Source organism: Oncorhynchus masou, chromosome 7, assembly GCF_036934945.1.
Source record: "Oncorhynchus masou masou isolate Uvic2021 chromosome 7, UVic_Omas_1.1, whole genome shotgun sequence".
NCBI classification, from domain to species: Eukaryota; Metazoa; Chordata; class Actinopteri; order Salmoniformes; family Salmonidae; genus Oncorhynchus; species Oncorhynchus masou.
Genome location: NC_088218.1, coordinates 6,729,690 through 6,737,586, shown reverse-complemented (window position 1 = coordinate 6,737,586; position 7,897 = coordinate 6,729,690). Strand labels below are relative to the sequence as shown.

Sequence of the window (7,897 nt, the reverse complement as noted above, 5' to 3'; positions counted from 1 at the left end):
GGTTGGGGTGAGAGGGTAGGGGACTAGGAGTGGTGGTTGGGGTGAGAGGGTAGGGGACTAGGAGTGGTGGTTGGTGTGAGAAGGTAGGGGGCTAGGAGTGGTGGTTGGGGGGAGAGGGTAGGGGACTAGGAGTGGTGGTTGGGGTGAGAGGGTAGGGGACTAGGAGTAGTGGTTGGGGTGAGAGGGTAGGGGACTAGGAGTGGTGGTTGGGGGGAGAGGGTAGGGGGCTAGGAGTGGTGGTTGGGGGAGAGGGTAGGGGGCTAGGAGTGGTGGTTGGGGTGAGAGGGTAGGGGACTAGGAGTGGTGGTTGGGGTGAGAGGGTAGGGGACTAGGAGTGGTGGTTGAGGGTGAGAGGGTAGGGGACTAGGAGTGGTGGTTGGGGTGAGAGGGTAGGGGACTAGGAGTGGTGGTTGGGGTGAGAGGGTAGGGGACTAGGAGTGGTGGTTGGGGTGAGAGGGTAGGGGACTAGGAGTGGTGGTTGGGGTGAGATGGTAGGGGACTAGGAGTGGTGGTTGGGGTGAGAGGGTAGGGGACTAGGAGTGGTGGTTGGGGTGAGAGGGTAGGGGACTAGGAGTGGTGGTTGGGGTGAGAGGGTAGGGGACTAGGAGTGGTGGTTGGGGGTAGAGGGTAGGGGACTAGGAGTGGTGGTTGGGGGAGAGGGTAGGGGACTAGGAGTGGTGGTTGGGGGAGAGGGTAGGGGGACTAGGAGTGGTGGTTGGGGGAGAGGGGTAGGGGCTAGGAGTGGTGGTTGGGGGGAGAGGGTAGGGGGCTACTCCATTCCACCCTCACACACTCATTGTTATTGCTCGTTTTCATTATTACCAGTGATGTCATCCACCACATGGGCACGGCCACCACTAATACTACCAAAGACCTGTAATATCAGAGGTAATGAGAAGACAGCAGTCAAACCTTCTGTAAAGGTCAATGAACTTCATTATAATTTATTTCATTAGAAGTGGGTGTGATTGTGGAGAGACGGTATTGTAGGTCAATGCCTCTGAGGAATCAAGTGTTCCACCTCTCCAAGCTCTGTCATTGTCAAGGGTCAGGTCTGGAGCTCTCCACGCTGACATTAACACCTCTGCTCTCTCCCTGCTCCTTTCTCTCTACTTCACTTTCTCCTCATCCCGCTCTTTCCTTCTGTATCTTCAGTATCTCCTCTCTCTCTCTCTCTCCCTCTCCCTCTCTCTCTCTCTCTCTCTCTCTCCCTCTCCCTCTCTCTCTCTCTCTCTCTCTCTCTCTGTCTCTCTCTCTCTCTCTCTCTGTCTGTCTCTCTCTCTCTCTCTCTCTCTGTCTATCACCGTCTCTCTCCCTCTTTCTCTCTCTCTCTCTCTCTCTCTCCCTCTCTCTCTCTCTCTCTCTCTCTCTCTCTCTCTCTGTCTCTCTCTCTCTCTCTCTCTCTCTCTCTCTCTGTCTCTCTCTTTTAAATTGGAACCTTCTTTAACTAAGTTAGTAAGAACAAAACCTTATTTACAGTGACTCTCTACTGTAGAGACCCTCTCTAATGCTCTGCAGTGTGTAATTGTTGAATGACATTGAATTCGCTTTGTAGTTAAGTTGAATTGTGAGATTTATTTGTATCCATCTGTTTCTCTCTCTCTCCCTGCAGTTTGCCCTGGAACGGAGAACAAGTTGAGCACGTTGTCAGACCTGGACCAGCAGTACCGCACCCTGAAGAAGCATTATGAGAACTGTGAGGTGGTCATGGGAAACCTGGAGATCACCAGTATCGACCGGAACCGCAACCTCTCCTTCCTCAAGGTGAGTCCAGCTTGACCGGATGCTGCTGATGGATTGTTGTTGGTCAAAAATGAATGGTAGACCTGAAGCCACCTGTTGCAGTGTGAAAAAGTCATGAATAATGTGTTTATTTCTATTGGCAGTTTATGAATCAAATGTTGTTCATTTCAGCACTCTGGATATTTTAGCACATATTTTTATAATTGGTAAACTGGTGCTGCATAAAATGATCTACGGGCTGCACATGGGGAGAGAGGAGAGGACCCGGTGTGAGGATCGAGGAGGCCTGGAATAACATCATTTTATTTTTTTATTTTTTTCATTTGTTTTTATGAACATAAAGCTCCCTAACTAGGCCTATCTCAGCACAGCATGGGTCCTCTCCTCTCTCCCCGGTGTGCCCACCTCCCCTCTCCCCCACCTCCCACCCTCCCGGGCCCCCCATGCTGTTTAATGATCTGAGGTGTGCCACTAATTACCGCGCTCCGACGTCGGGGAAAATGAAAACCATAAACAGTTCCATCAGGCATCGCATCATTAGTGCAACAATTAGGCATCTGGGGGATTGATAAGGGATATCTGGAGGTACGCTGTTGCCGTGGAGACACCCGCTTTCATGGCTGCGCCGGTCCACAGGGTGAGGGGGTTGATGGCGGTGTGACACGGCAAAGGTGGTAGCGGGGTTAATGATATCACACTGTGCCGCTAAGTACCACCTGACCCGTAAGGACCACCAACAGTACACTGACGCCTCGCGTTTCCGGGGAAACTGGCAGAGGATGATGGAGGAGAAACGTTTTCGCATCCTATCAGAGCTAACCACATGAGATGATAAAATATGTCTAATATCATAGACTGTTTTCTGTTGTCCAAACAGATGTAATTGAGGGGGTTGATTAAACACATTCAGAAAAAGAGAGAGAAACACGGTCAAAACCTTAGGAACAGTAACTGGGGCAACGCCGGAGGAAAAGATCCTCTCGGCCAACTTGACAGGGAATATTCCCTTTGAGACGGTTGTCATGCATGTTGATATCCTGGTTGAAACTGCCCTCCTCTCTCTCCTGGGCTGATGATTACTGATGAAGTGTCTCAGAGCCCTCTGGTTACAGCCAGACCAGATAGGACAGGAAGTGGGGATGGTTATGACTATGAAAATGATGATAATGACGATGATAATTACTATGATTCAATTGAACTTCTGACATTCACACCCATCCCGCCATCCCTTCCTTCTTTCACTAAATCAAGAACAACAAACTAAATCAAGAACAATGCACTAAATCAAGAACAACGCACTAAATCAAGAACAACACACTAAATCAAGAACAACGCACTAAATCAAGAACAACGCACTAAATCAAGAACAACAAACTAAATCAAGAACAATGCACTAAATCAAGAACAACGCACTAAATCAAGAACAACACAATAAATCAAGAACAATGCACTAAATCAAGAACAACATTTACATTACATTTAAGTCATTTAGCAGACGCTCTTATCCAGAGCGACTTACAAATTGGTGAATTCACCTTCTCACTAAATCAAGAACAACACACTAAATCAAGAACAATGCACTAAATCAAGAACAACGTACTAAATCAAGAACAACGCACTAAATCAAGAACAACAAACTAAATCAAGAACAACGCACTAAATCAAGAACAACGCAATAAATCAAGAACAACACACTAAATCAAGAACAATGCACTAAATCAAGAACAACGCACTAAATCAAGAACAACACACTAAATCAAGAACAACGCACTAAATCAAGAACAACAAACTAAATCAAGAACAATGAACTAAATCAAGAACAACGCACTAAATCAAGAACAACGCACTAAATCAAGAACAACGCACTAAATCAAGAACAATGCACTAAATCTAGAACAACGCACTAAATCAAGAACAATGAACTAAATCAAGAACAATGAGCTAAATCTAGAACAATGCACTAAATCAAGAACAACGCACTAAATCCTCAGACTGTCTAGTAATTGTGGGAAGATGCCTACAGGGAACTGAGTGATTGGAAGGGTTATTAGTGATGTCAGTCAGACTGTAGGTTACACAGTGGTACCATGCTGTACTATAGCTCTTATCTACTATTATACAGCCTTTTATAAGGTTACACCTGCCAGTCACTGAGGGCAAAGAAGCCCTGCTCGTTTGGGAGTTCAGAAGCTTTCTTTACTCCCAGATTTGCTCCAGAGTCGCTTTGAGTCCTGTTCCTCTGCAGTGAAGTGACTGAAACAACAGTTTCGTCCCCACAGTCTTTATTAGACTTGTCATACGTTTGGTCACACTGAAGTTGGACTCTAATATCAGCCCCCTTCAGTCAGTTGTTGCAGGAACTTTAAAAGGATTAGCCCCTTTTTTTCCTCCAATGTTTGCCTAAAATGACATACCCACATCTAACTGCCTGTAGCTCAGGACCTGAAGCAAGGATATGCATTTTCTTGGTACCATTTGAAATGAAACACTTAGACGTTTGTGGAACTGTGAAACGAATGTCATAAAATATAACACAATAGATCTGGAACAAGATAATACAAAGAAAAAACAACTGTTCTTTTGTATTTTTTGTACCATCATCTTTGAAATGCAAGAGAAAGGCCATAAAGTATTATTCCAGACCAGGTGCAATTTAGATTTTGTCTAGATGGCATCAGTGTATGTGCAAAGCTTGACTGATCCAATGAACTATTGTATTTTATTATTATTATTTTATTTTTTTGTTTGTTTGTTTGTTTATCTGTCGGCCCCAGCTGCGAACTCAGGCTCTGTGTGTAGATAACCGACCCTCTCTGCCCCTCATCACCATTTTACCTGTTGTTGTTTTAGCTGATTAGCTGTTGTTGTCTCACCCGTTGTTTCAGCTAGCTCTCCCATATGTCAATATGCCTTGTATACTGTTGTTTAGGTTAGTTATCATTGTTTTAGTTTACAATGGAGCCCCTAGTTCCACTCATTATACCTCTGATACCTCCTTTGTTCCACCTCCCACACATGCGGTGACCTCACCCATTATAACCAGCTTATCCAGAGATACAACCTCTCTTATCATCACTCAGTGCCTGGGCTTACCTCCTCTGTACCCGCACCCCACCATAACCCTGTCTGCACATTATGCCCTAAATCTATTCTACCACGCCCAGAAATCTGCTCCTTTTATTCTTTGTCCCCAATGCGACCAGTTTTGATAGCCTTCAGCTGTGCCCTCATCCTACTCCTCTTCTGTTAATCGGGTGATGTGGAGGTAAACCAAAGCCCTACGTGTCCCCAGGCACCCTCATTTGTTGACTTCTGTGATCGAAAAAACCTTGGTTTCATGCATGTCAACATCAGAAGCCTCCTCCCTAAGTTTGTTTTACTCACTGCCCTAGCACACTCTGCCAACCCTGATGTCCTTGCCATGCCTGAAACCTGGCTCAGGAAGACCACCAACAATTCTGAGATTTCCATATCCAGCTACAACATTTTCCGTCAAGATAGATCTGCCAAAGGGGAGGAGTTGCAATCTACTGCAGAGATAGCCTGCAAAGTTCTGTCATACTTTCCAGGTCTATACCCAAACAGTTTGAACTTCTAACTTCTAACTTCTAATAATTCCGCTCCCAGTTGTGCCCTGGACACCATTTGTGAATTGATCGCCCCCATCGAGCTTCAGAGTTCGTTCTGTTAGGTGACCTAAACTGGGATATTCTTAACACCCCGGCAGTCCCACAATCTAAGCTAGATGCCCTCAATCTCACACAAATCATCAAGGAACCCACCAGGTACAACCCTAAATCCGTAAACATGGGCACCCTCATAGACATTATCCTGACCAACTTGCCCTCCAAATACACCTCCGCTGTTTTCAATCAGGATCTCAGCGATCACTGCCTCATTGCCTGTATCCGCTATGGGTCCACGGTCAAACAACCACCCCTCATCACTGTCAAAAGCTCTGTAAAACACTTCTGCGAGCAGGCCTTTCTTATTGACCTGGGCCGGGTATCCTGGAAGGATATTGACCTCATCCCGTCAGTCGAGGATGCCTGGTCTTTCTTTAAAAGTAATTTCCTCACCATCTTAAATGAGCATGCCCCGTTCAAAAAATGCAGAACTAAGAATAGATATAGCCCTTGGTTCACTCCAGACCTGACTGCCCTTGATCAGCACAAAAACATCCTGTGGCGGACTGCAATAGCATCGAATTGTCCCCACGATATGCAACTGTTCAGGGAAGTCAGGAGCCAATACACGCAGTCAGTCAGGAAAGCAAAGGCTAGCTTTTTCAAGCAGAAATTCGCATCCTGTAGCTCTAACTCCAAAAAGTTCTGGGACACTGTAAAGTCCATGGAGAACAAGAGCACCTCCTCCCAGCACCTCCCAAGTCACCACTGACAAATCCATGATATTCAAAAATTTCAATAAGCATTTCTCAACGGCTGGCCATGCCTTCCTCCTGGCTACTCCAACCCCGGCCAACAGCTCCGCCTCCCCAGCCTCTCCTTCACCCAAATCCGGACAGCAGATGTTCTGAAAGAGCTGCAAAACCTGGACCCGTACAAATCAGCTGGGCTAGACAATCTGGACCCTCTCTTTCTAAAACTATCCGCCGCCATTGTTGCAACCCCTATTACCAGCCTGTTCAATCTCTTTCGTATCGTATGAGATCCCTAAAGATTGGAAAGCTGCCGCGGTCATCCCCTTCTTCAAAGGGGGTGACACCCTAGACCCAAACTGTTACAGACCTATATCCATCCTGCCCTGCATATCTAAAGTCTTCGAAAGCCAAGTTAATAAACAGATCACTGACCATTTCGAATCCGCAGTGCAATCCGGATTCCGAGCCGTTCACGGGTGCACCTGAGCCACGCTCAAGGTACTAAATGATATCATAACCGCCATCGATATAAGACAGTACTGTGCAGCCGTCTTCATCAACCTGGCCAAGGCTTTCGACTCTGTCAATCACCGTATTCTTATCGGCAGACTCAATAGCCTTGGTTTTTCTAATGACTGCCTCGCCTGGTTCACCAACTACTTTGCAGACAGAGTTCAGTGTGTCAAATCGGAGAGCATGTTGTCCGGACCTCTGGCAGTCTCTATGGGGGTACCACAGGGTTCAATTCTCAGGCCGACTCTTTTCTCTGTATATATCAATGATGTCGCTTTTGCTGCGGGCGATTCACTGATCCACCTCTACGCAGACGACACCATTCTGTATACTTCTGGCCCTTCCTTGGACACTGTGCTTACTAACCTCCAAACGAGCTTCAATGCCATACAACACTCCGTCCGTGGCCTCCAGCTGCTCTTAAACGCTAGTAAAACCAAATGCATGCTTTTCAACCGTTCGCTGCCTGCACCCGCCCGCCCGACTAGCATCACTACCCTGGACGGTTCCGACTTAGAATGTGTGGACAACTTTAAATACCTAGGTGTCTGGCTAGACTGTAAACTCTCCTTCCAGACTCATATTAAACATCTCCAATCCAAAATAAAATCTAGAATCGGCTTTCTATTTCGCAACAAAGCCTCCTTCACTCACGCCGCCAAACTTACCCTAGTAAAACTGACTATCCTACCGATCCTCGACTTCGGCATTGTCATCTACAAAAAATCTTCCAACACTCTACTCAGCAAACTGGATACAGTCTATCAGAGTGCCATCCGTTTTGTTACCAAATCACCTTATACCACCCACCACTGCGACCTGTATGCTCTAGTCGGCTGGCCCTCACTACATATTCATCGCCAGTTCAATTTGATTTAATCAGGACTGCCCAAATGTGCCTAATTTGTTTGTTAATAACTTTTCATGTTCAAAATGATGCACTCTCCTCAAACAATAGAATGGTATTATTTCTCTGTAACAGCTACTGTACATTGAACAGTGCAGTTAGATTAACAAGAATTTAAGCTTTCCACTCTCCAAAGTCAGATATGTCCATGTCCTGGGAAATGTTCTGGTTACCTACAACCTCATGCTAACGGCATTAGCCTACGTTAGCTCCACCGTCCTGTGGAAGGTTACCTACAACCTCGTGCTAACGACATTAGCCTACGTTAGCTCCACCGTCCTGTGGAAGGTTACCTACAACCTCGTGCTAACGGCATTAGCCTACGTTAGCTCCAGCGTCCTGTGGAAGGTTAC

The 7,897-nt window shown here is 46.3% G+C and overlaps 1 pseudogene; it reads left to right on the top strand.

Moving 5' to 3' along the window:
* The first annotated feature begins 994 nt into the window (after positions 1-994).
* LOC135542931 (receptor tyrosine-protein kinase erbB-4-like) overlaps positions 995-7,897 on the top strand; it is a 255,714-nt pseudogene continuing 248,811 nt past the window's right edge.